Source organism: Pleurodeles waltl, chromosome 5, assembly GCF_031143425.1.
Source record: "Pleurodeles waltl isolate 20211129_DDA chromosome 5, aPleWal1.hap1.20221129, whole genome shotgun sequence".
Lineage (NCBI taxonomy): Eukaryota > Metazoa > Chordata > Amphibia > Caudata > Salamandridae > Pleurodeles > Pleurodeles waltl.
In genome coordinates this window covers 1,152,932,583-1,152,957,606 of record NC_090444.1, presented here as the reverse complement: position 1 = coordinate 1,152,957,606, position 25,024 = coordinate 1,152,932,583, and the positions used below count along the sequence as shown (strand labels likewise).

The 25,024-nt window shown below is 44.9% G+C and overlaps 1 long non-coding RNA gene across 1 annotated transcript in view; it reads right to left on the bottom strand.

Moving 5' to 3' along the window:
- The window catches only part of LOC138297365 (uncharacterized), a 210,506-nt gene that overhangs the window by 82,874 nt on the left and 102,608 nt on the right, over positions 1-25,024 (bottom strand). The window contains exon 2 of the long non-coding RNA XR_011204055.1: positions 339-411. This is a non-coding gene — a long non-coding RNA (uncharacterized lncRNA). The remainder of the gene's footprint in view (positions 1-338; positions 412-25,024) is intronic.

The following is a 25,024-nucleotide window of genomic DNA, read 5'->3' as shown; positions in this document are numbered from 1 at the left end:
GATGTGGTCTAGTCTCTGGTTTGTCCTCTGCATCGGTCCACCCCCCAGAAACAGCACTGGATGCAATGGGCTTCCGAGTGCAGTGTATAAAGACTGAATTCAGGAGCCTATCTTTACCTGCAATTAAAGTTTACTACCACTTACCTGAAGAGCCAGAATTTCACTGCTTCACATCGGATGGCATGTTCCCTGGACATTGGCTATTTTCTGTTGCTTCTTCAGTAAAGGTCAGTGTATTCCCTGTTATTTTTGCCTGGGCAACCAAGAGAATTTTTTACCAAAAGAAATCCATCCCTCCATATTAGGGAAAGAGGTCTGTAAATAGAAATGTCTCTTACCCTCCTCCCCATGGACCCACACTGGAATCACTTCCTGGATCTTCCCCTTGGATCTTAGAGAACCTGTGTGTACCTGAAATAAGGAAGAGACAATTAGCATATTAAGAGATTTTAATGAGCTCATGCAAATTGACTTTTCTCTAGGTGTAAAACCTCTGATCCCCTTTCATTCTGGACAATTTGTGGGGTCTGATATTATGTAAATTGTTTATTTTGTTTTGCTTTATTTGCTTTTATTGTGCTAAGGAATTAAATAATTCCACTGTACAAAGATATTCACAAGGAACTTCTCATCTGATCGGTGGGCATATGGGAGGAGTATTGGATTTAGAAAAAACACTAAATGTATGTTCCTTTCTGTTCTTTAGGGTAAAAAGCTACGAAGTGAACCGGATTTGCCAGTGGGGAAAGTGGGAATTCTGGTAAGAACATTATTGTACTTTGTTTTCAGCATATATTCAGAAAAAAGTTGTTAAGAGAAAGTAACACTGCTCATTTCTGCATTCTATTTCCAGACATAACAATGCCTTTGAGGTTCCACTACCCACTCAGACACCAAGCTGACGCCCAGTGAACACCTTGATTTGTCATCTGTTGTTTCTCCTCCATTATCCCCTTTCCCCTGGGTACTGTTGTAACATGGTGATTGGTATTTTCTTCCTATGACAAAAGAGCTTTGAGGGTTCGGTATTCAGCTGCTGTATTTGCAATATCTCTTCTACGAGATCTTACATGACCATCTATTTCCTGGTTGTGTCTAGATGGAGGAATAGACCCTAAAATTCTTAGATGTCATTGTGGTGTTTTTTGCATTACCGATTGAAACTAAGGATTTGAGGCAGGCAGGTCCACAATCCCAAAATGAAACACAGAAACTGACTCAGTCATTAAATGAAATTCAAGGGGGTATAACTAACCCAGAGTCACAACCTAAAACCATGTCTTCTGATATAGGATCTAGGAAACCTCTGCAAAGACATTCTACTTTTGTCACACACCTGTCAGATATTGGTAAAGGAGACAAGAGGAGATGAATCACTAAACTCCATTGTGCAAGTAATCACTCCACAGAGTACCCCGTTGGCTACATCGGAACAGTTTTTTGAGAAATCATTTAAATTCACTACATTTCTTAATCAGTGTCAGTTACACTTCATGTGTAAATCAGTGTATTCCCAATGATCAATCAACGGCTTGCATTTCTGTGGGGAACTGCGGCCAAGTGGTCCAGTCTACCTGTAGAGAGGGATGATCCTATATTATACAATTACACTGAGTTTAAATATGAAATGCTAATTTTTTTTGACAGGCATATGTTTATAGAGAAAATTGATACTGAGCTATTGAATTTGAAACTAGATAATAACGGCCTTATTACCCATTTAACCATCTTTAATAGGTGGGTAGTGTAGTCAGGTTGGACCAAAGGAAAAGTGGCATCAACATTTTATAGAGGTCTGTGGGATGAGCTGAAGGATTTGTTGGCCCAAGTGATGGATCTGCTGGTGGATCTGTTGGTTGATTGTGACAAGTTGATTGATTTAGCAGTACACATACATCACATGCTGGGGAAAGGAAGTCTAACAAGTGAAGAACTGAACCAAGATTTCTTTTGTCTAGAGAGAGACGGATTGAATACAAAACAGTAGATGAACCTAATCCAATGCAAATAGGAGTTCTACATGGCCCCTTTACTCCGAAGAGCGGCAACTGGATAAGAAATTGTGCTTATACTGTGGAAAAGCAGGTCACTTCCTTAAAGCCACAGCAAAGAGAAAGAAGTAGTTAAAACTCCATCTTAAACACTCAAACAGTTGGGAAATGCATAAACCCAGTAATTGCGGAGACCAAATTGCCGGGTTCTTCTGATACAAGGGTCTTTTTTGGTTTAGGTAACCGTACTGGGAGTATCCTGTGAAGCAGTTTCCTGTGTGCCTAGAGTGCGAACCAAATGGCAAAATTTGTATTGATATCTTACTTGACTCTGGCACAAAAGGCTATTTTATGGACACAGCTCCTATTATCTCTAGACCTAAAGTGGAAAGTATCCGTACAGTAGGGGAAAGTTTGTCTGATTAATTCCTGTACTATCCCATTGAAACTTTCTATGTTTGAAAGGGAGTCATGAGTTCATTAGTTACAATATCATCACAGCCCCACAATTCCAGGCTATCCTAGGGGTAGCACTGTTGAATCAAAATAACCTACCATAGATTGGGTAAATGGCTCTCTCACATGTTCTTCTCCCTATTGTGGACAACATTGTAATAAAACTCCTCCAGTGCTCTCAGAACATTCCCTAGATCCCATAGGTGATTCAAGTATAAAGCTTCGTGGAATATCAGAGCTTTAGGGATGTGTTTGATAAAAAGACAATTAGGGCCAGATGTACGAATTTCCGATATTGCGACTCGGAAATTGCGAGTAGGTGCGACTCGCAATTTCCGAGTCACAATATCGGATGCAGAACGGTGTCTCAGACACCGTCTGCGACTCACTATGGGGTCGCAAAGACCCGCCTCATAAATATTAATGAGGTGGGTCGCATTTTGCGACCCCATAGCGAGTCCCTGCACTCACAGGGATGGTGGCCTGCTGAAGTCAGCAGACCTCCATGTCTGTGACTGCTTTTTAAATAAAGCAGTTTTTAAATTTATTTTGCAGCCCGTTTTCCTTAAAGGAAAACGAGTTGCAAAATAAAAACAATAACGAAACCATTTGGTTTCGTTTTTTCAGAGTAGGCAGTGGTCCATTGGACCACTGCCTGCTCTGAAAAAGCCTTTTGAGCAACATTCACAAAGGGGAGGGGTCCCATGGGGACCCCTTCCCTTTTGTGAATGAGTTACCACCAGTGTGACACTGGTGGTAACCGTGAATTGCTTTGCGACCGCATTCGCGGTCACAAAGCAATTCTGCATTGTAATGCGAGTCGCAAATAGGAAGGGAACACCCCTTCCTATTTGCGAGTCGCATTCACAATTTGCGAGTCGGTACTGACTCGCAAATTGTGAATGAGCATCGCATAAGGCTGTTTGCATGCCGCAAACTGCGATTTTCGCAGTTTGCACCATGCAAACGGCTTCCTACATCTGGCCCTTAGTGTGCTACCCCCAGCATAGACCTTATGATTGTAGGAATAATATATACCTAGGGCTCTGCTGCCTTGAAGTTGAATCTATGCCCTGACAGAGAGAGAGAAAATATGCCTCTAAGACAATATCTGTATGAAGTCTTAGAAATAGGTTTCAATCGTCCTTCTCATTCTCCAGCATCCTCCCCTTTTTTCATTCCAAAAAAGGGGGAGAGCTCTGGGTATATATTGATTACAAGGCCCTTAACCGTGTGACAATTAAGAATAGGTACCCTCTCATTTTCTCCTTGTTGGGTCGAGTGGGAAAGGCCACCATATTTGCTAAGTTAGATTTTAAAGGGGCCTATCATTTAGTATGGGTTAAAGAGGGGGATGAATGGAAGACCATCTTCCATACCGAGTTCAGTCCATTTAAATATTTGGTGATGCCTTTTGACCGCTGTAGTGCTTCTGTTGCAGTTCAGATTTTCATCAGTGAGGTATTATGTGACTACATTGATATCTGTGCAGTTCTGTATATTAATCACATCTTGATTTTTTCTGAGACATTGGAAGAACATGTGAGTCGTGTTAAAAGCATCTTAGCAAAACTAAGAAAAAATTAGTTGATTTTAACATTTGGAAAGTATATTTTTGATGTGAATGAGGTACAGTTTTTAGCAAAAGGAATGCAAATGGATATAAAGTAGGTAGAGACCACTCAAGGTTGGGAATCCTATAAGTCAATCAAAAAGTACAAAGTTTTTTAGGTTTTGCTAACTTTTATAGGAAATTTGTCAGTCAATTGTCTGCTTTGGTATTTGCAATTACCAGACTCCTAAAAAAAGGGGTGAATTCCCATTTGAATGATGAAACTGAAAAGGCTTCTCAAACCTCGAAATATAGTTTATCACATCACCCAATCTTCGACACCCAGATTCCTTGCAGCTTTTCATTGTAGAGGCAGATGCAACCCAAACAGCGGTGGGAAGGAGATTGTCCCAGGGATATCCAGTTAGTGTCCAAATGCCTCAAGTGGCCTACTACTCTCAAAAGATGAGTCCAGCTGAATCTAGTTATACAGTGGCAGATAGGGAGCTTTCTGTCATTAAGTATGGCTTTGAGGAATGGAGATCTTATCTGTTACGGGCACAACATACAGCAACCATTCTTACAGACCATCATAATCTGCAATTTCTTAGATCAGCTCTAGCTTTATCTGCCCACCAGTTACAATGAGCTCAGTTCTTTGCAGATTATGATTTTGTAATTATATTTCAACAAGGAAGAAATAAATGGAAAAGCAGACTCACTCTCTCAGTATGGCCATGACCCACAAGAGAGAAATTATGATCCTCTTACCATTGCACCTGCAGAGAAAGTGTTAGGTCTGGTAGCAACCCCTGATTGTGTAACTACAATGCAGCAGCATCAAAAGACAGAAGACAGTAAGAGAAAACTACATCAATATGATAGCGAAAACAGAGCAGCTACATTATATTAATTGGGTTTTGTATCTGCCAATGCATGATTTGTAAGAACAAGCACTTGACTGATGTCATAATAGCACAATAGTGGGTTATCCAGGTGAAATGAGAGCCCTAAATTTGCCAGGTAAGCATTTTTGGTGGCCCACAATGGTAAAAGATACACATCAACTTGTTTCTACCTGTGCTGTCTGCACTCAGAGTAAACAAGTTCATGTTGCCCCCCCCCCCCTCCACCCAGGGTTGCTGTTGCCTATCCTGGTAACTTCTCGCCTGTGGCATATGGTGTCCTTAGATTTTTTTGTTGAGTTACCACATACTGCAGAGGGGTTTAATACAGTCCTGGTAACTGTTGATCATCTGAGATGACTGCCACACTTTACCCCCATTGAAGGGACAATAGCTAAAAGATTTGCTGACGTCTTCACACAAGCTATCTTTCACCTACATGGGGTACCGTTTGTGCTTATTTCTGATCGAGATTCTTGGTTTATGTCCCATTTCTGGAAAGGTGTGAGTGAACCTATGGGTACTGCGGTATGCTTGTTGTCCAGTCATCATCCTCAGACTGATGGACATACAGAAAGGATGAATCAAAGTTTAAAACAATGTATTCAGTGTCAAACATTACATGACAGCTCATACTGGGATGAAGTATTAGGGATCTCTCAGTTTCTGTATAACAGCTGTTAGTCCTGGAATCCTTGACATGATTCCCCTGCTGAGCAGTGATAAAGTGCACGTGCATGGGCTTTTTCACTAAAACCTGGTAACCTTGGCATATCCACAATTGGCAAATTTAATTTATTTGTAAGTCCCTAATAAAGTACACTACCTGTGCCAGGGACCTGTAAATAAAATGCTTCTAGTTGGCCTGTAGCACTGATTGTGCCACCCACTTTAGTAGACCTTTAAACATGTGTCAGGCCTGCCACTGCAGAGCCTGTGTGTGCAGTTTTAAACTGCCATATTGGCCAAGCACGTTAACTCACTTGCCAGGCCCAAACCTTCCTTTTTAATATATATGTCACCCCTAAGGTAAGCTCTGGACAGTCCCAGGCGTACGGGGCAGTGTATTTAAAAAGTTGGACATGTACTTTTAACTTTTACATGTGCAAGTATGGAAAAACAATTCAATTTGTCTTTCACTACTGCAAAGCCTATCTCTCCCATAGATTAACATTGGGATTGCCTTATTACATTTTATAAGTGTAATTTCCAATGGGGCCCAGATAGATATTTCGAGTTTGGTGTCTTTGGACTCTCAATTTAAAATCACAACCTATGGTAAATTTGGATTTTAAGTAGGCCTGGGCAGAGTTTGCGTAGTCGCGATATGCGCAACTCCGCTAAGTGGTTAATAAAATTTGCCAAGCTATGCAGAGCTCCAGGGGCAGGTGGAGTTTCACATTGTGCTTATCTGCATTGCGTTTTATGTTAAACACCACACGGAGTATGTTCTTGCATTCAAAACCATATGTGAATGGCACCATGCGGCTAGCATGGGTGCAGCCATCTTGTTTTCTTACTCAGTTCATGATGCTAGGCCTGTCTTTCAAACCCTCCCTAATCTTTTCAGTCCTCTCCCCTCCAAATTAATCCACCCCTCATTGTTATTTATTGTATTAGTTTGTGATTTGTGTCTGTGTACGTTTACATTTTTTATTTTGTACGCGCTTTTGGTGACTTTTTGTGTTTTTGTTTATTTTTCCCTTTCCTTCCTTCCCTCCTTCTTCTGTTTCTTTTCTCCACCCACCAAGTGGCATGGCAGAGCGGGGCAGTGAACAGGGAAGTAGCGGTTCCAGACCTCCTCCCAAGCAGCCAGCAGCCACCTATCTTGCAGGTGGTGGCACCGCCAAGGGGTGCAGCCACAGCCCATCTTTTGTGAGGTGTAAGCATTGTTTTTTTTTGTGCAGTGCAACCTCTTCTCCATGCTGGCAGCAGGAGGCAGGCCTGGCAGTGGGTACCTTCTGCGGGAGCATCGGCTGAGTTGGGGGAGGGAGTGCAGGTATGTGCGGCGCACCAGCCAGGTCCAGCACACCACCCAACAGTAGATGCACTGCTAGGTAAGCATCCTCAAACTGGGAGAAGGACCTGCTCAACCTGCTAGATGTCGAGATTCCGGGGCTCAGTGAGTATTAACTATATTATTTTTTATGTTGGTGTTCTACAATGATAGCTTTTTTCCAAATAGCATGTTGCTCACACTCAGAGGTAAGTTACATTTAGTTTACATTAAGAATATTATTATGTGATCACATTTGAGCTAGACAGGTGCTCAGCGCAACCTTGTCATACTCGTTGGCGCTCGCTTTGACTGATTATTTAAAAAGCCATTGCAATGCAGACTCCTCTGTCATCCTTTCACCATAGTGAATTAGTGATATCAGCGAGTTAGCATTCTCTGTGATTTTCTTTATGTAGCTCGTACAGTCCCAAGCACTTTCACAGTGATGTGTAGTACTATTATGCCTCTGTGCATTGCAAAAAAGGAAGATTGAGTCGGTTCATCAAGGGAGTTGAGAAATGAGAATAGAATCAGAGATTATAGCTGTTAGTTTCAAATGTAGTTATTGTTAAGGAAATTTAGACTAGGGATTTTAGGATTAGTATAGCCAACTCAAAGATAGTCAAAACTAGTACCATGTTTGGCTGTTATAATAATTTTGTGGAGATTAACTGTACCACTAAACTATTTGTAATCTTCTTTATGTATTAGATTAGCACCAAAGGGCAAAAAGAGGGACAACGTAGATGCGCTGACCACCTAGGTCACTGCTGAGGGCTCTGCTTACTCCAGTAAGTCCTATTATTTAATTATTATTAGCTTTTTCCTGACTTTTACCTCTGCCCACTATTATACAACTTTTAATTGTGCATTGTTTATTTTTTTATACTGTCTCCTTTTTCCAATTACCCTATCCGATTTTTGTTTAATTCCTGTTATCCCTGCATTATCTTTCTTCCCTTATTTCCTGTTTTGTTTTTTGGTAGCTGACTTTTTCCGGTCTCTACTAGTCTGTACATTTCTTCTGCTTTGTTGTTGATATTTACCTCTCCCCTATTTATCTTGTGGTACTGTAAGACTAAGAAGAGATCTTTGGTATTCTACTTCTATTGTGAAGATTCTAGGCCCAAGTGTTGTAAATAATATTCACCATGCATGTTTGTTGAGAAGGCTTTCTTTTTCTTGCTCCTGCTCTAGCAATTAATGAGAGAGTGATCATGGACCGCCACCCCCAGTGTTATGCTGTTTAATTCATTAATACAGAATACCAGCAGTCCCCATGACAGTGCAGCATGGCTGGAAAGTATGAGGTCCTATTTCTTTTGCCAACCAACACCATATGCCTTTCATTGACCATTAATATTCCACCCCTTCTTTGTACTTCAATGATTCAGAGTCTTCATCATCATAGGCTATAGCTCTGCCCTTCCATTATGAAACATTTTTGATTGGGTTGACTACCTGCCTTTTTTAACATTAAGAAGCAACGAAATGCCCTTAGTAATATTTTTGATAGAAAATAATGCAGTGGTAACTGAACTGTAGTGATGTATTGCAGTGGTTTTTTTTTTATTAAAAAAATTAAGGGGAGGTGTATCTGGCATCGAAAAAATATATATATTTTTCTAGCCACACAAAGTGCCACCAGCTTAAGTGTCTCTCCAGGAGCAGAAGAGCAGTGGGAGAAGCAGCAGAAGGGACAGGTGGTGGTATGTAACATTGCTTGCTTATTGACAATTACTATTATACTCACTAGCTACAAAGGCATTGTTGACTCGTGATTGTGAGCCCCCCACTTTACCAGATACAGCGGTTGTTGAGATATGGCCTCTTCTACCTGCAACTCAACAAAAGATCACAAAATGAAATGTACGCTAACAATGATGGCTTGGTGGATATGGGAAAGAACGTAAGGTTAAAAGAAAGGATAGGTAAAATGAGGGAAAGAAAGCATTTATGGGTGGGTAAAAGGGTGTTGCGTAAATGGATGGATGGGTGAAAGAAGGGCAATTGAAAGAAAGGGTGGATACTAAATAGATGGATAATGGATCGGAAAATTTGGTGAAAGAAAGTAGAGCTTAAATCATGGAAGCTATGAGTGAATATACTTAGGAAGAATGAAATGATGATTGAATAATTGCTTGGATGAATAAACAAGGAAGATCTTCTAGAGAGGGGCATGCTGCTCCCCTACTTCACTTACTTTGTTGTATGATTATCAAAGCTATGGTTCAAAGTGGGGGGAATTTTAATTTTAGACTAATCCCTTGAATCACCGTATTTGTTAAGTGAGGCAGATGTATTCCACCCATCATTATTCATCAACCCTCTCCCTGCCCATGACATTTCACCACTCATGACCGAAGCGGAGTATGGTTTAATTTGAGACTGCAGTGTTGGGTGTGTAATGTGCATCTGCTTAATTTACTGCTGCATTTACAAAGTTTTAAATGCATTGCAAACTGATCAAATGAGGTGTGTTTCCGGTCACACACTCAGTCATCACTTAGTATTTCATTCCTTTATTCCTCCTAAGTTCATCCATCCCAGCCTACCAAAAAATTGAAAAATCAATTCTTAGCATGTGCCACATATTTTTTTACTATGTGAAGTGATTTCAAAATAAATGTCATAGTTTCACATGACAGATTTATTTTATGCCTGTTCAGCTTTTTCCATTTTGACTTTTGTCTATTATAGTGACTGAATAAGCCAAAGTTTAGGCACATGACGAATTGATGATCAGTGACACCCCTCGATTCTATAGCAAAAGCTATACCAACCTTCCCAATCCCTCTACCTTACCTCAAGTAGAGTAAGTAAAGTTTCCTTTCCAATTTGTGGTGGTGGATGAGGCCAGTGAGTAAAGAAGGACTAAGTGCATAATTTGAGTTCAAGTTTGGCATAGGGGATACTCTGTCAGGAGCGTGCCAAATACAATCTACATGGCCAGTTCATTTCCGTGTAGTGTGGTGCATCATTTTCCCCACTGTCTACTTACAACAGACTGGATAATGATATCCACATTTTGGGGGTCATTCCAACCTTGGCGGTAAAAGCCGCTTACCGCTGTCAGAAGACCGCCAACATAACGCCGCGGCCGCGGTAAACCGCCACGGTCATTCTGACCCACAACAGGCAAACCGCCAAAATACAGACATCCACAAAAGTCCGCCACACCAAAGGCCAGCGAGAAACTGGCGATGACCAAACCTCCATCGTCACGCCAACAGAAATACGCCCACACTATCACGACACACAAATCCACGCGGTGGTCTTTCAACCGCGGTATTCCATTGGTGGTACACACCGCCGCGCTCAAAATACACACACATTTACAAAACACATCCACATTGGACAATTACAAATACACACACCTGATACACATACACACACCACTCCCACACACCCAACACAATATAAAACACACACCCACATCACCCACAAACACCCACTTCTACAGAATCGGGACCACGCACTGAGAAAAAGAGAACTGAGCACCCAGACGCGCATTTAACTTTCACCCAGCAATATTTCCACGCACTTCACACAACACACCAATACACATCACCACACAATCCACCCCACACATCACCCACACCACCCCATGGCACCGCAAAGACACCCCAGGTTCTCCGAGGATGAACTCAGGGTCATGGTGGAGGAAATTGTACGGGTAGAGCCACACCTTTTCGGGACACAGGTGCAGCACACCACCATTGCCAGGAAGATGGAGCTATGGAGCAGAATAGTCAATAGGGTCAACGCTGTGGGACAGCACCCTGTGGTTCTAAAAATTCTGGACCCATGTAATTTACTTTGCCACAGCAGTACGATTTTAGTATCAAAAGACCGATAATGACTAGTACACTAAGCATGAGCATTTTCGCTCAATTCCAGCAGCGTTTTCACCTCGAAATCACCATTTTCGTCCTGCACTCGTGGCTCCCATTTTATACACGGCAGCCATTTTAAAAGTTGCCCTCACATAGGCTTATAATACAGTCAGATTTGATTCCAAGGACACGTACACCTTGATTGACTTTTCTCTGACCTGGGCAAGCTGGAACCATTGCCTCAGGCCAAACCTGTTTGGTCAGTCCCTCTCCCAGTGGTCGAATCAGATAGCATCAAGGCACACCATGCCATAAAACCCTTATTATCGCTCACACACCCTACCTAATCTTGCTCACACCTGCACCTGCTCTTTTCTTCTTCTTACTTTACGAGGGGGAGGTGCCCGTTTTTATTGGGGGTCCACACTTATCTGATGTAAAATACTAGGCCTTGCCAGGTAATTTATTATGGGTTGGATGACATGAAATATGAGGTTCATCATGACACTGTTTTTTCCTTTGTAGTGAAAACATGTGAATGACCAACCAAAATGTCAAGAATGTTTGCCTGAAGCTTAAAAAACTGTATATAAGGAAACCTGACTTTGCATTGAAACACAGTCTCCTGAGAACATACAAACCGTGCTGTTGTACTTCTAGGACGCTTGTTACTTGGCTGCAGCCAATAAATTCGATCTTTGACTTCACCTAGAAGACTCTGAGTTTCTGTGGTCTGAATCAGGAAAGTACCCGAGGTCTTTGGGTGTACCCTGGCACCGCTGGGTTACCGGATCAGTACCGGTTCTGAAAAACCCAGTACCTCAGTTGGCGCCCAACGTAGGGCGATACCAGCGGTACCGGTCCAAGCCTGAGGTCCGTGGGGAGCTTCGTGTGAAAATTCTGGAGGAAGGCCGCCACTTCATCGACCCCTGCATGTCGACGTGGTCCGAAAGTCTTTGCTGCGAGGTTCCCCGCTTCCCGACGGCTACGAAGGACTGCTGCCCTGGCTATCGCCCTGATTTGGTCCCTTGATGTTTGGTAGAGCGAAACGATAAGACGAGTCTTCTGGTGACGTCATCGATATTTTCAGTTAAGTATAAGTGGAGCGTCTCCCAGTCCTTAGTTGGACACTTGGTTTGGTCCTTAGTTGGACATTTGGTTTGGTATCCCTTCGGGATCACTTTGATTTGGAACTTGCAAGTACCAAAGCCGAAGGACTCGTGTATTCACAAGACTATCGTAAACGATAATCCTTTGAAGTTTGAAGCTAGACTAGTGAGCGAAGATGCCAGGTCTTAGCAGACTTGGAAATTTGTTTTGTCTTGGTTGTAAAAGGGACTCCCGGTTGGAGGACTCATGTCCGGTTCCTCCGATTGGAACTCCAACCTATGAACTATATGTGAAGCACGGCGTGGGCCCCATCACGTTTAATAAAGTATGGGTCCGCTATTCTTGGAAATAAATGTCTGTGAGGCTGTTTTTGCAGTTTTTTGGAACACTATTGAGAAAAGTTTTCTTTTCTCTTGTAAATATGACTTACAACTAGGATCTGCAAACGGTTCTGTAAGTAAATTGCGACGGCGCTATTTATGAAAAATGGCTAAAGCGCGCTGTATTGTGTGTCCTGAGTGTTTTCTGTTTATATCTGAAATGAGCTCAATGTGTGTTTGTGGGTCTTCTTGATGTTTTCAGTTTGTTAAGTAAAATGTTGGTTAATTAATATTAAGTAGAAACTTAGAAAAAATCCAGAAATGAACCATGTGATGTGCTAACATAGCTATATGTTGCTTTTTAATTTATAGAATGAGCAATTGTGCACATATACAAAACTGCCGTTAAATGCTTAATAAATTAGAAAACACATTCAATAGATATAAATAGGGCCCCCCCCAAAAAAAAAAAACGAAATTATCTATTTTTGCAAAAAAAAATAATACATTTACAGCATTTTTCTTAGATGCATTGTATTAGATGTTCACAGGCAAACTTTTCAACTGCAGTATATTTGATAGGAATGTTCAATTCAGCCAGCACTTTCCCAGTTAAACATGGGTGGAATTTTGCATAACCTTCCTTTTAAATGAAAGTGGCGCAAAAACGTGACGCATTTCAAGTTAGGCTTATGCGCTTAGGCTTGTGAGTTAATGTATCCCAAATAATAGGCAAGGGATGCAGCTTGCTTTATATGTGGAATTATCACAAAACAATATTTTTTTTTTTTTTTTTTTTTTTTTAAAGAAAATTATTAATTATGGAAAAATTATTTAAAAAATAAGTGCCTTTCAAAATCGTTTTTTAATATTTATAAAGCTTAATACCTATACTATGACCTCCTAACATTAAAATTTAATTTAAGTTATGTTGCACCGCTAAAATGACATTTGTATGTGCAATTTTCCCTTGGCGCAGGAGCAAACAAGCTCATTTCTATAAAGTATAAGTTAATATTTTCAATGGCTGACTCATGGATTGTGCAATAGACATTCTGGTAATGCATATTATGCAAGAAAATTGTAGGATATTGATTTTTTAATGCCTAAAATATCAAAGTCGATTTTGGGCAAAAGCACTGTTTAAACTGCATTTTCTTTCATTCAGAGTACTTTTTAAAGTGTCTCAGGCTTCAGTAAATGCATACATTTAGGTTTGATATATATTTGCAGGTTGTGCCTTCTTATGATTCAATGAGTCAATGTGCCAGTACAAAGGCTTGTTTTAATATCAAGGTTGAAGTTTCTAACTTCAGCTGGGCCTACTGAGACGTTCATTCATTCGAGGTTGATGAAATATGTACCATTGCATGGGATTGCAACAAGCATTTATTCTAACAACTGGTATGTGTGTTATTAAGGTTTGTGAATTATTCACAGTAAATGTAGTTTAATAATCTGGAAATAGAGATAATTTTTTTTAGCGCCTAAAAAGGAAAAACATTTTTTTTTTAAATAGAGTGAATTATTGCAGGTTAGAAGGAAAATAGGAAGGCCTACTGTCTTTGACAGATTCAGAGTGGCAGAAGCTAGGAGAGCTACAGAGGCTGGCTCAAGTCACGCTGCTGAGATGCTATCTTTAGTTTTCCCATAAACAATGGAGGAGGCTGTCATGTTGACACTTGTGACCTTTTAAATTAGGGCCTTGTCTCTGTGAAATGCAGAATGACCCTACAGGCCTCTAAAAGTGGGATTTCTGGTTTCTCCAGAAGAACATCAATACAATTAAAGAACTTAATTCCAAAGGGAAAATATAAAAAAAGGGGTTTCTTCGAAAGTCCCAACATCATGTTAAATGCTCTGCAGAACTGATACATTTGTGTCTCCGCTCTAAAAAAATAAAAAGATGCCTGCTAGTTGCTTTTATTTGACAGAAAACGAAGTGTTGCATTAAGTCTTAGACAGAAAATAAGATGCAGCCCTTTTCTAAAATTTTGAAGGCTACATGCCTTAATGAGAACGATTTGCCAAATTAAGACTTATTTTTCACAGTGGAAATTGTAGGTGCCAAATTAATATGGAGTGTCAGTGTAACAATTTTTACTTTTAGAAAGGTAAAACTAAGGTGGCTTGATGTTGCGAAGTAACTGACAAGAGGGTAACAGTTAAGTAATGGAAATTTATTTTCGTGTATTTGGTCCTATCATGAATTGTTCTTGCTGGTCCTGTATGTTAGAAGAGAAACAGTAAAGTTATATTTGACAGCAGATTTCCATTGCCTGGTGATCTTCTGTCAAAAGGAGGGTAAGGATTTTAAACCTGACAAATTAAACAGGCCCAAATATTGGGTTTTGGGCTGCAGGTTTACAGTGCATAAAGTACATGACATGGTGTTGTGTGTCACCGCTTATTCACACATGCTATTGTTTTGTCTATGCCTTTTGTGCTTGATACACAGCAAGTATATCTGATGGCTTGACGTTTTGTGCGTTTTTATTATTTTTATTTGTTTTTTGCATGTTTGTTGCTGCTTTTGATACTATTACAAGCTCCCCTGTGTTGTGAGGGGATGGTCATGACAATGCCCATCGCTACGCAACAGTTGGTTGAACTTGTTCTGGTTACTAAATTCCACAGATAATGATATTTCATGCTGTGAACATAAGAGACAACACTTCACCAGTGCATTTCAATTTGGCTATAATGGTATTGAAGGAAAATAAAAACAGATATACAGGATCAAAGTGTGTCACCTGCAGTTAGTCACGTTACTGCCCCTTCCCTTAAAGGAACAGGCAGCCCTACATTTATGTAGCCTTGATTGGACCTAAGGATGAAATTATAGATCTGTGACTCAAGGTGGCCTAATTTCTATATTACATTAGTTAATGATGTTCTGTTTCCTAAGTAGCATATGGCTTTCGTTCCTTAAAAGAAAACCAGGTTTTCATTTTTTCCTGAAGAAGGAACTGAAACATTAGCTAGGAGTACCGTATATGGTGTAGTCGCCAACGGTAGAGTTACAATTTGTGTAACTTTGGCCTTTGTGTATCACCCGTACTCTCGGTGTTGTGTCACATGCCTGACTATCACCCAAATATTTTTTTGTTGTTGTTCTTCCTATAGATTTTTTCTTTTGTTACTTCCCCTGACCAATGTCGCATCATGCTTAGTTATTGAGATTTTAGCTATGTCCTAGTCCCATTTCTCTTTTTCGAATTCCTTTCACCAGTCAGCCCTTTTATTATTATTGATGTATTGTTCAGGTTCAAATTTCCAGACTGCAGTGATGTACCAGGGACCTCCATGTTATGTATAATTCCCTTTGGTATGACCAGACTGGTTTTCAAGAATTTGCCTTAGGCCTGCTTCAATGTTTTCCAGCCTGACTGTCAGGGTAGCGATAGACTGGTTAACTGACTCAATATTATAGTAAGACAAGTTTTCCATCTCAATAGGAGATATCTTATGTTTACCTTTTTGAACATGACAAATTTTCAATGTCTGTTTTAATTTGGTTTTCGGTTCCCTTCTGTTCCTGTTACTTTAATTTTTGGTGGGATCAGATGTGTCCTAATCATGCAAAAAGTTCTTGTCTTTTTGTTTGCACATTTGACTATTAGCCTGTGTATTGCATAGTGCACCTGATGCACAGTTTTTAAAGGAAGGTTTCTACATGTCCCTGATAATCGGTATCATGTGATTTCTCTATTGAGATGTTCTAAGATAAGGAGGAACACCTAGACTTAATCATTGAGGAAAATATGTGTTTACCCCATTAGACAATGCCACTGTGCGGGGAAATCCATTCAGATAGAATTCTCATGTAGCTATAGATGGCAGACAATAATGGAGAGAACCCAATTAAAGATGCTAGAGACCCTGTTTTGCCCTTCTGCCTTTGTCTTTGTATTTTATGCCCATGGTGTATGGCTACTCCTTTGAAGATTGCAGACCACCTGCTTGCAGTCCCCTTGTTAAAAACCATGAACTGTTTTTTTTACTAAATTGAAGGAAACTAACAACTGTGGCACATTTCCTACGTCACTAGATTCTGCGGGTATCAAGTCATAATAACCTGCAGGACATTGATTTAAGCCTAATTCCCATCAGTGACAGCTACAGATGAAAGACGGACGTCTTGGCCCTACAGTCTCAGCACCCAGAAAGTAGCAAAGCTGGACAGCGATCGCCAGCGCATGGTATCGTACTTGCTCCATCAGACGGCGTTGGACATCGCAGAGCCAAAGTTTCAGTGTAAAGGAGCTAAAGAGAAGGATTCCTGTTGTTGATGGCAGAGTTGTTTTGAGGTTTCATTTCTCTACCTGTCATGTGCTGGTAACCTCTGACAGTGTGCAATCCCTTGAGCCCCTTGGCCTGAGTTTTGGCCACACCCCCCCTTTTCTTTGCTCCAACGGAAGAAGGGCAGTGCACCGGAGATTTCAAGTTTGGAAAAAGGCACTATATTGTGGTGCCCATGAAAGAGCAGCTTGAGCGTCCTCTGACACTAAATAATGAGTGTTGGAGTCTGAAAGTGCTGCTGAGCTTGAGCTATTTCCCAATTAATGGTGCTTGGGTCTGCACAAGATGATTTGTGCCCTTGATCAATGAAGAGCACATTGTTTGTAGTGTCTGCCACAGAGGAGAGACACTGGTGCATTGCTTTAAGACATTGAGACTTTCGAGTGAGCTGTGGGTGTTTGCCAGGAGGGCACTCCAACTAAGCAGTACTTTTCTCACGAAGAGGCCTGAATTGAGAGGCCCATGCGAAAGAAAACAACAAAAGAAAATTTGATGGACAATAGAAGCCTGCCAGAGAGGCTTTTTGAACGGACTCTGGGCATAGTTGGTTTCACAAGAGGTTTCCGTGTGATTGTATAGACTAGGTGTTAGGAGACTGATTGTTTTGCTGGCATTGTTTTAAAGTACTATTCTGTTTAGTAAAAGCAGAATAAAGTCCATTTTCTGTGGAAAGAGTACCCCCTTTTCACCTTAGAGCATTGATGAGAGTCACCACTGTTCCACCTGAACATACAAAAATTACTGAAATGCAGAGGAGCCCTAAAAATGTTACTAGATAATTTTAGGATTTGCTTTTTGGTTAGGGTTGTGAAAAATTATTATTTCATTTGTAATAGTGGTCACTACTTTCTCCCGTTGTCTATATGTTCTTAATAACGTGTTTTCTAGTGTCTTTTAAACATGACGTTGTCATTTATGGGTGGGATTGTTTTTCTCTACTCAATTGACTTCTGCACCCACTTCCCAACCTACGTCTTTTCCTACTAATGTTTCTTTGCACTCTTTTCACCCTTTTCCTGAACATGAGCAGGTTAGAAGATCAGAATTCATAAGCAATTCTTTTGTACAGCTTCTGCATCAACACTAGTTAGTAGTGAACATCACTAATTGTTGGGTGTGTGATCTTATGCCACCTACTGCAGATAGAGGTATTCCTTATTTTGTCCTGCCATATGTGGCCTTTTGTGCTACTTCATGTTCGAGGAGACCTGTGCAGAAGAGAGTTACCAAGTACTAGAATTTTGCTCCAGCAACATCTCAACGACTTTAGAAACATAGACCTGGACTCAGATTAGCATGAGAATAGGTTTATTGCCTATGTAAGGGCAAAAGGAGGGTTTGTGGTTCTAAAAATTCTGGACCCATGTAATTTACTTTGCCACAGCAGTACGATTTTAGTATCAAAAGACCGATAATGACTAGTACACTAAGCATGAGCATTTTCGCTCAATTCCAGCAGCGTTTTCACCTCGAAATCACCATTTTCGTCCTGCACTCGTGGCTCCCATTTTATACACAGCAGCCATTTTAAAAGTTGCCCTCACATAGGCTTATAATACAGTCAGATTTGATTCCAAGGACATGTACACCTTGATTGACTTTTCTCTGACCTGGGCAAGCTGGAACCATTGCCTCAGGCCAAACCTGTTTGGTCAGTCCCTCTCCCAGTGGCCGAATCAGATAGCATCAAGGCACACCATGCCATAAAACCCTTATTATCGCTCACACACCCTGCCTAATCTTGCTCACACCTGCACCTGCTCTTTTCTTCTTCTTACTTTACGAGGGGGAGGTGCCCGTTTTTATTGGGGGTCCACACTTATCTGATGTAAAATACTAGGCCTTGCCAGGTAATTTATTATGGGTTGGATGACATGAAATATGAGGTTCATCATGACACTGTTTTTTCCTTTGTAGTGAAAACATGTGAATGACCAACCAAAATGTCAAGAATGTTTGCCTGAAGCTTAAAAAACTGTATATAAGGAAACCTGACTTTGCATTGAAACACAGTCTCCTGAGAACATACAAACCGTGCTGTTGTACTTCTAGGACGCTTGTTACTTGGCTGCAGCCAATAAATTTGATCTTTGACTTCACCTAGAAGACTCTGAGTTTCTGTGGTCTGAATCAGGAAAGTACCCGAGGTCTTTGGGTGTACCCTGGCACCGCTGGGTTACCGGATCAGTACCGGTTCTGAAAAACCCAGTACCTCAACCCAAGAAATAGGGACGACATCAGGAAGCGGTGGAACGACCTACGGGGGAAGGTGCGTTCAATGGTATCCAGGCACAACATCGCGGTGCAGTGGACTGGCGGCAGACCCCCACCTCCTCCCCCAGAATTTACAACATGGGAGGAGCAAGTCTTGGCGATCCTGCATCCTGAGGGCCTCGCAGGAGTATCTGGAGGAATGGACTCTGGTAAGTCTCATCTTCACTACTTCATCCCCCCCACCCCACCAGCATGCCAACTCATACCCCCACCCTCACCCTCACCCCCATCACATCCTGCTCCTTGCAAATGTCTCCACATCACAGCCCACCCATCCCAACACCAAGCCCTGCATGCGACCACAAAGCATGGACACCCATCACCAAAGCATGCCCACTGCACATACCCATCCCCCACCAAATCACCGTCACAAAAGCCCCCACACAGGAATGCCAGCACTGGGGTACAAGGGCACCCACCCATTACACGCTATGGCACACACAAATGCAATAAACATACTTTTATACCCCTGCAGGACCCGAACGCCACGTCACCGCGCAGGAGGGTCCACAAATGTCCACTCCACCCCCAGAAGAGGCCCACAGTGAGGACAGCACCTCTGTCGACCTGGATCTAGATGACCAGCCCGGCCCATCGGGGACCTCGGGACAGTCGGTTCCCCTCAGACAGCCACAGCCCATAGCAGACCTTCCCCACTCTGGGAACACCAGCACAGCACCTACCCAGCGGGCCCATACCTCAGTCCCCAGGACACGTCAATCAGCGGTGTGTCCACCACTACAGGGCACCCAGGTTAACCCACCACCCCAACAACAACAGGGACCTGGGGGAAGTGGTAGTGGGCACACTGTCCAGGGGACAGAGGCCCAGGGAAACAGGGGAACTGGGAGGGCTGCTGTGCGACAGGGGGGGGACAGGCCCAGGGAACCCACTCTCCACGAGGCCCTCTCCTCCATCATGGGAGCCTACCACCACTCCCAGGAGACGATGGCGACGGTCCTGGCCAGGTTTCAGGAGACCCAGCACATGCAGGAGGAACAGTATTTGGGGTTCAGGGAGGAACTACGAAACATCAGTTCCGCCCTGGCCACATTGTAGGGGCTCTGAATCAGGTAGTCACCACATTGCGGGACACTGTGGCAGGACAAAGGGCCCCTGACACTAGCATGGACCAAGAACTGCCTACCACCTCCGCCGGCGCTAGTGGACAGGAGCAACAGGCCACCAGCACCCCACCCCCTGCAGAAGGAGAACCACCCCGTAAGCGGGCCCTGAGATCCAGGAAGAAGACAGAGTAAGATGCCAAGACCCCCGCCAGGAAAGGATACCTCCCTGATTGTCATCCCACTGTCCCACATTGACACCCTGTCCATTCTTATACTGCCCATGCTCCACTTTCCACAGGCATTTGGACATTGCACCTGTGAGACTAATAGTCTGGACTCTGCCATGGACAATCCTCCACCATCACCCCTCACCGATTTGCAATCACCCACCAATATAGAGCACTGAGCACTGAAATAAACACAGTTATTGCACAAAACAATCAGGAGTCTGGCTGTGATTTTGTACTAATGTATTAGACATTACCGTCCGAAAATGCATATTTACATTGTGATGCCAACATACCACTGTCACACAGCTGTAGTCCATGGGGAAACAAAGCAGATGTCACACACTGGGGGCCACATCTCTGAAATTGGAAGGGAAAGTCACAACTCAGTTACCATACACTGGGGGAAAAGGTCAGACAGTAGAGAGGTAGTAGGGGTTAAGTATATGTAATATGACGGGTTGAACTCTTACCTGTGTGTCATTGAAAATACTGCTGTATTACTGTGTTCCTGTTGTCTATGTCGTCCTCTTCGGCTTCCTCTTCTTCACTCTCCACAGGCTCCACAGCTGCTACAACACCACCATCTGGACCATCCTCCTGCAGCAAAGGCACCTGGCGTCGCAAAGCCAGGTTGTGAAGCATACAGCAGGCCACGATGATCTGGCACACCTTCTTTGGTGAGTACAAAAGGGATCCACCTGTCATATGGAGGCAGCGGAACCTGGCCTTCAGAAGGCCGAAGGTCCGCTCGATCACCCTCCTAGTTCTCCCATGGGCCTCATTGTACCGTTCCTCTGCCCTTGTCCGGGGATTCCTCACTGGGGTCAGTAGCCAGGACAGGTTGGGGTAACCAGAGTCACCTATTAGCCACACATGGTGCCTCTGGAGTTGACCCATCACGTAAGGGATGCTGCTATTCCGCATGATGTACGCGTCATGCACAGAGCCAGGGAACTTGGCATTAACATGGGAGATGTACTGCTCTGCCAAACACACCATCTGTACATTCATAGAATTATAACTCTTTCTGTTTCTGTACACTTGTTCACTGCTGCTGGGGGGTACTAAAGCCACATGGGTCCCATCAATGGCACCTATGATGTTGGGGATATGTCCAAGGGCATAGAAATCACCCTTCACTGTAGGCAAATCCTCCACCTCAGGGAAAACAATGTAGCTCCGCATGTATTTCAGAAGGACAGACAACACTCTGGACAACACCTTGGAAAACATAGGCTGGGACATCCCTGATGATATGGCCACTGTTGTTTGAAATGACCCACTTGCAAAGAAATGGACTACTGACAGCACCTGCACTAGAGGTGGGATCCCTGTGGGTTGGCGGATGGGTGACATCAGGTCTGGCTCCAGCTGGGCACACAGTTCCTGAATAGTGGCTCGTCAAGCCTGTATGTCAGTATGACATGTCTTTCCTCCATTGTCGACAGGTCTACCAGCGGTCTGTACACGGGAAGATTCCTCCATCTCCTCGCATGTCCCAGCGGACGGTGCCTATGTAGGACAACAGCGAGCACAGAGTCAATCAGCCCACAGGTACTTTACCACAGTTTGCACCAAACACAATTCCCAATGCATTGAATGGTTTGTATGAGTGTTGATGCAAGGCCAAGGTATGTGTGACGCAGTTAAAAGTAAGCCATGTGGGCCCTTGAAATGGCGGCTGCCTGACCTGTGAAGTGTGACAATGGGATGTGAGGTCAATGCGCTGGCGTGGCACACCGTGGCGGTAGGCAGTCGAAGACCGCGGCGTAAAGCAGCATTTATTAACATTGAACCCTATGGGTCTCAGGAGCCAATGACGATGTGCGCCGGCGGTCGCGGTATGCACCGCCGCGGTACGCACCGCCGCAGGCGTGAGCGCCATTTTCTATCGGCTGATCTTCGACAGGAAAGGACCTACACTGCAAGTACTGCTGTGACCTCGGTCTGGAAGAGACAATGGCTCATGCGACTGGGGAAAGGGCCCCTGCCTTCACTGCTCAGGAATTGGAGAAACTCGTGGATGGGGTCCTCCCCCAGTATGCGCTACTCTACGGTCCTCCAGACCAACAGGTAAGTACACTGGGACCATGCTTTGTGGGCAATGCCTGTGTTGAGTCGGGTGGATGAAAGATGGTGGGGAGGGGAGCGAATGAGGCATGCATCAGACGGCGGATGACAGGATGTGCCACATGGCAAGGGTAGGGATGGGGGCCACTCACATTGAGGGTGCAGAAGGTGATGACTCTTTTTCTCTCCCTGTACATTTCACATAGGTCAGCGCCCACCAGAAGATAGCCATTTGGCGTGCCATCGCCAAGGACATCCGGACCCTGGGGGTCCACCACAGGCGGGGCACCCACTGCCGGAAGAGATGGGAGGACATCCGACGCTGGAGCAGGAAGACGGCGGAGGCTCAGCTGGGGATGGCCTCCCAACGTGGGAGGGGTGCCAGTCGTACTTAGACCCCCCTGATGTCCCAGATCCTGGCGGTGGCCTACCCCGATTTGGATGGGCGCGTGAGGACATCACAGCAGACACAAGGGGGTGAGTACAACCTCATTCTGCTTACTTTGCGCGCAGTGGAGGTGTCTGGGTGGGGGAGGAGGGCTGTGGGTATCCCTAGGCCAGGGCGATTTCTGTAGGCTAGGCCCCTCCGTAAGGCATGGCCCTGTGCCCCCGCCCCCCACCTCTGTAGGGTGCCAAGTACAGTTATCCATGGCCCTGTGTCATCTATGTGTGCAGTTGTCGTCCATAGGCTTGTAGGCCATGTCACACGGATTGAGTAGTGGACCCCAAGTGCGTGGCGTAGTGCAGGGGGCTTCTGTGTCTGTCCTCTCCGCCAACTGTGTCGCCAATGCATGCACTCAACATGTCTTTATTTCCCCCCCCCTTTTTTGTGGTCTTCCTGTTCATGTGTGCATTAGCATCATCAGGCGGAGGAGAAGTGGCATTGGAGCACGAGGGAGCTGCATCCCACATGGCCCTGGAGGGCCATGCAACGGATTCCGAGTACACCAGTGGGACGGAGGGCGAGGGGAGTTCCACAGCGGGGACTCGTGCAGACATTAATGACACAGACTCATCCTCTGAAGGGAGCTCCCTTGTGGTGGCGGCAACATCCGTGCCCCTCGCAACAACAGGTACAGCCGCCACCCAGCGCACCAGCACCGCCCTCCCTGCAGCCCCTCAGTGTTTGCCCCGTGCCCGCTCACCCAGGAAGGTGGGCATCTCCTTCGCCCCCGGCACCTCAGGCCCTGCCCCTGTCACCCCTGCTGCCCTCAGTGAGGAGGTCATTGACCTCCTGAGGTCGCTCATTGTTGGGCAGTCTACCCTTTTGAATGCCATCCAGGGTGTAGAAAGGGAGGTGCACCAGAGTAATGCATACCTGGAGGGCATTCATTCGGGTCAGGCTGCCCATCAGCGATCGTTCAACACTCTGGCCTCAGCACTGATGGCAGCAATTGTCCCTGTCTCTAGCCTCCCCCCTCCAACTTCCTCCACCCATACCCTATCACCTGTACCTCTGAATATCCCAGACACACCATCAGACCAGCCTGCACACACTTCAACACCCAAGGGAAGCTCATCCAGACATAAGCACCACACATCACACAAGCATTCACACAAGCAACATCCACATACAGACATACCAACACCCACTGCCTCCACTGTGTCCCCCTCCTCCTCATCTCCCTCCTCCCTCCCTGTCACGTCTCCACTCACACCTGCATGCACAACATCTTCAGCCACTACGTCCATCACCAGCACACCCACCAGAACCCCCCGCACACGTGCAGTCACCACCCCCACTACCATTTACACGTCCCCTGTGTCCTCTCCCACTGTGTCTGTGACCCCCTCTTCCATGCTACACAAACGCAGGCAGCCACCCACCCAACAGCCATCCACCTCACGACAGCATCCAGCCCAAGCACCTGCACCCAAAGACACCAGACTGAAGACTCCTACAACCACAACCTCTTCCTCCACTCCCTTACCCACTACACCTCCCCCTCCCTCTGTTCCTAAATTGGTTTTCCTTTTCAAACTTGATCTCTTTCCTACAACTCCCCCACCCCATCCATCTCATAGGACTCCAGTCAGCACCTCAGCCACCACAAAAGCGGGACCTGGAATGACAGTGTGCCATGGACTGTGGAGTCCCCCACCCTCAAGGGCAGCCAGTTCAGGAAGGAGCCAAGGCACGGCCAGCCCACCCCCGGTAAAACATCCGAAGATTCTCAGTGGCCGGCGTGAGAGGCCGAAGACACCAGGGACCAAAATCCCGACCATGGCTCCGGCAGGAAGTGTGGTGCCACCTGGCACACCGCCAAAGGTGGGGAAGGGCCACAGGCGAACAGGGAAGGCTGGGAAGGGCAGCACGCCCGACAAGTTCGCCAGCAGCCCAGCTGGCCAGGAGGGCCCCGCCTGCCCCATCCCAGGTGGGCAGGAGGACACCCACAGGCCCGGTACTGCAGCCCAGGAGGGCCCCACCAACCACACGACAGATGGGCAGGAAGGCACCGCCAGCCACAGGTTAGGTGGCGAATGACCTCCATGCCATGGCCGGATCCGCTGAGCTGGACACTCATCCGATGCACTGCTGAACAGGGCACCGCCGTCTCAAGCACCGCTGAACAGGGCCCTTCATCTCAAGCACCGCTGCACTGTGCACCGCCGTCTCAAGCACCGCTGAACAGGGCACCGCCGTCTCAAGCACCGCTGAACAGGGCCCTTCATCTCAAGCACCGCTGCACTGTGCACCGCCGTCTCAAGCACCGCTGAACAGGGCACCACCGTCTCAAGCACCGCTGCACTGTGCACCGCCGTCTCAAGCACCGCTGAACAGGGCACTGCCGTCTCAAGCACCGCTGAACAGGGCCCTTCATCTCAAGCACCGCTGCACTGTGCACCGCCGTCTCAAGCACCGCTGAACAGGGCCCTTCATTCAAGCACCGCTGCACTGTGCACCGCCGTCT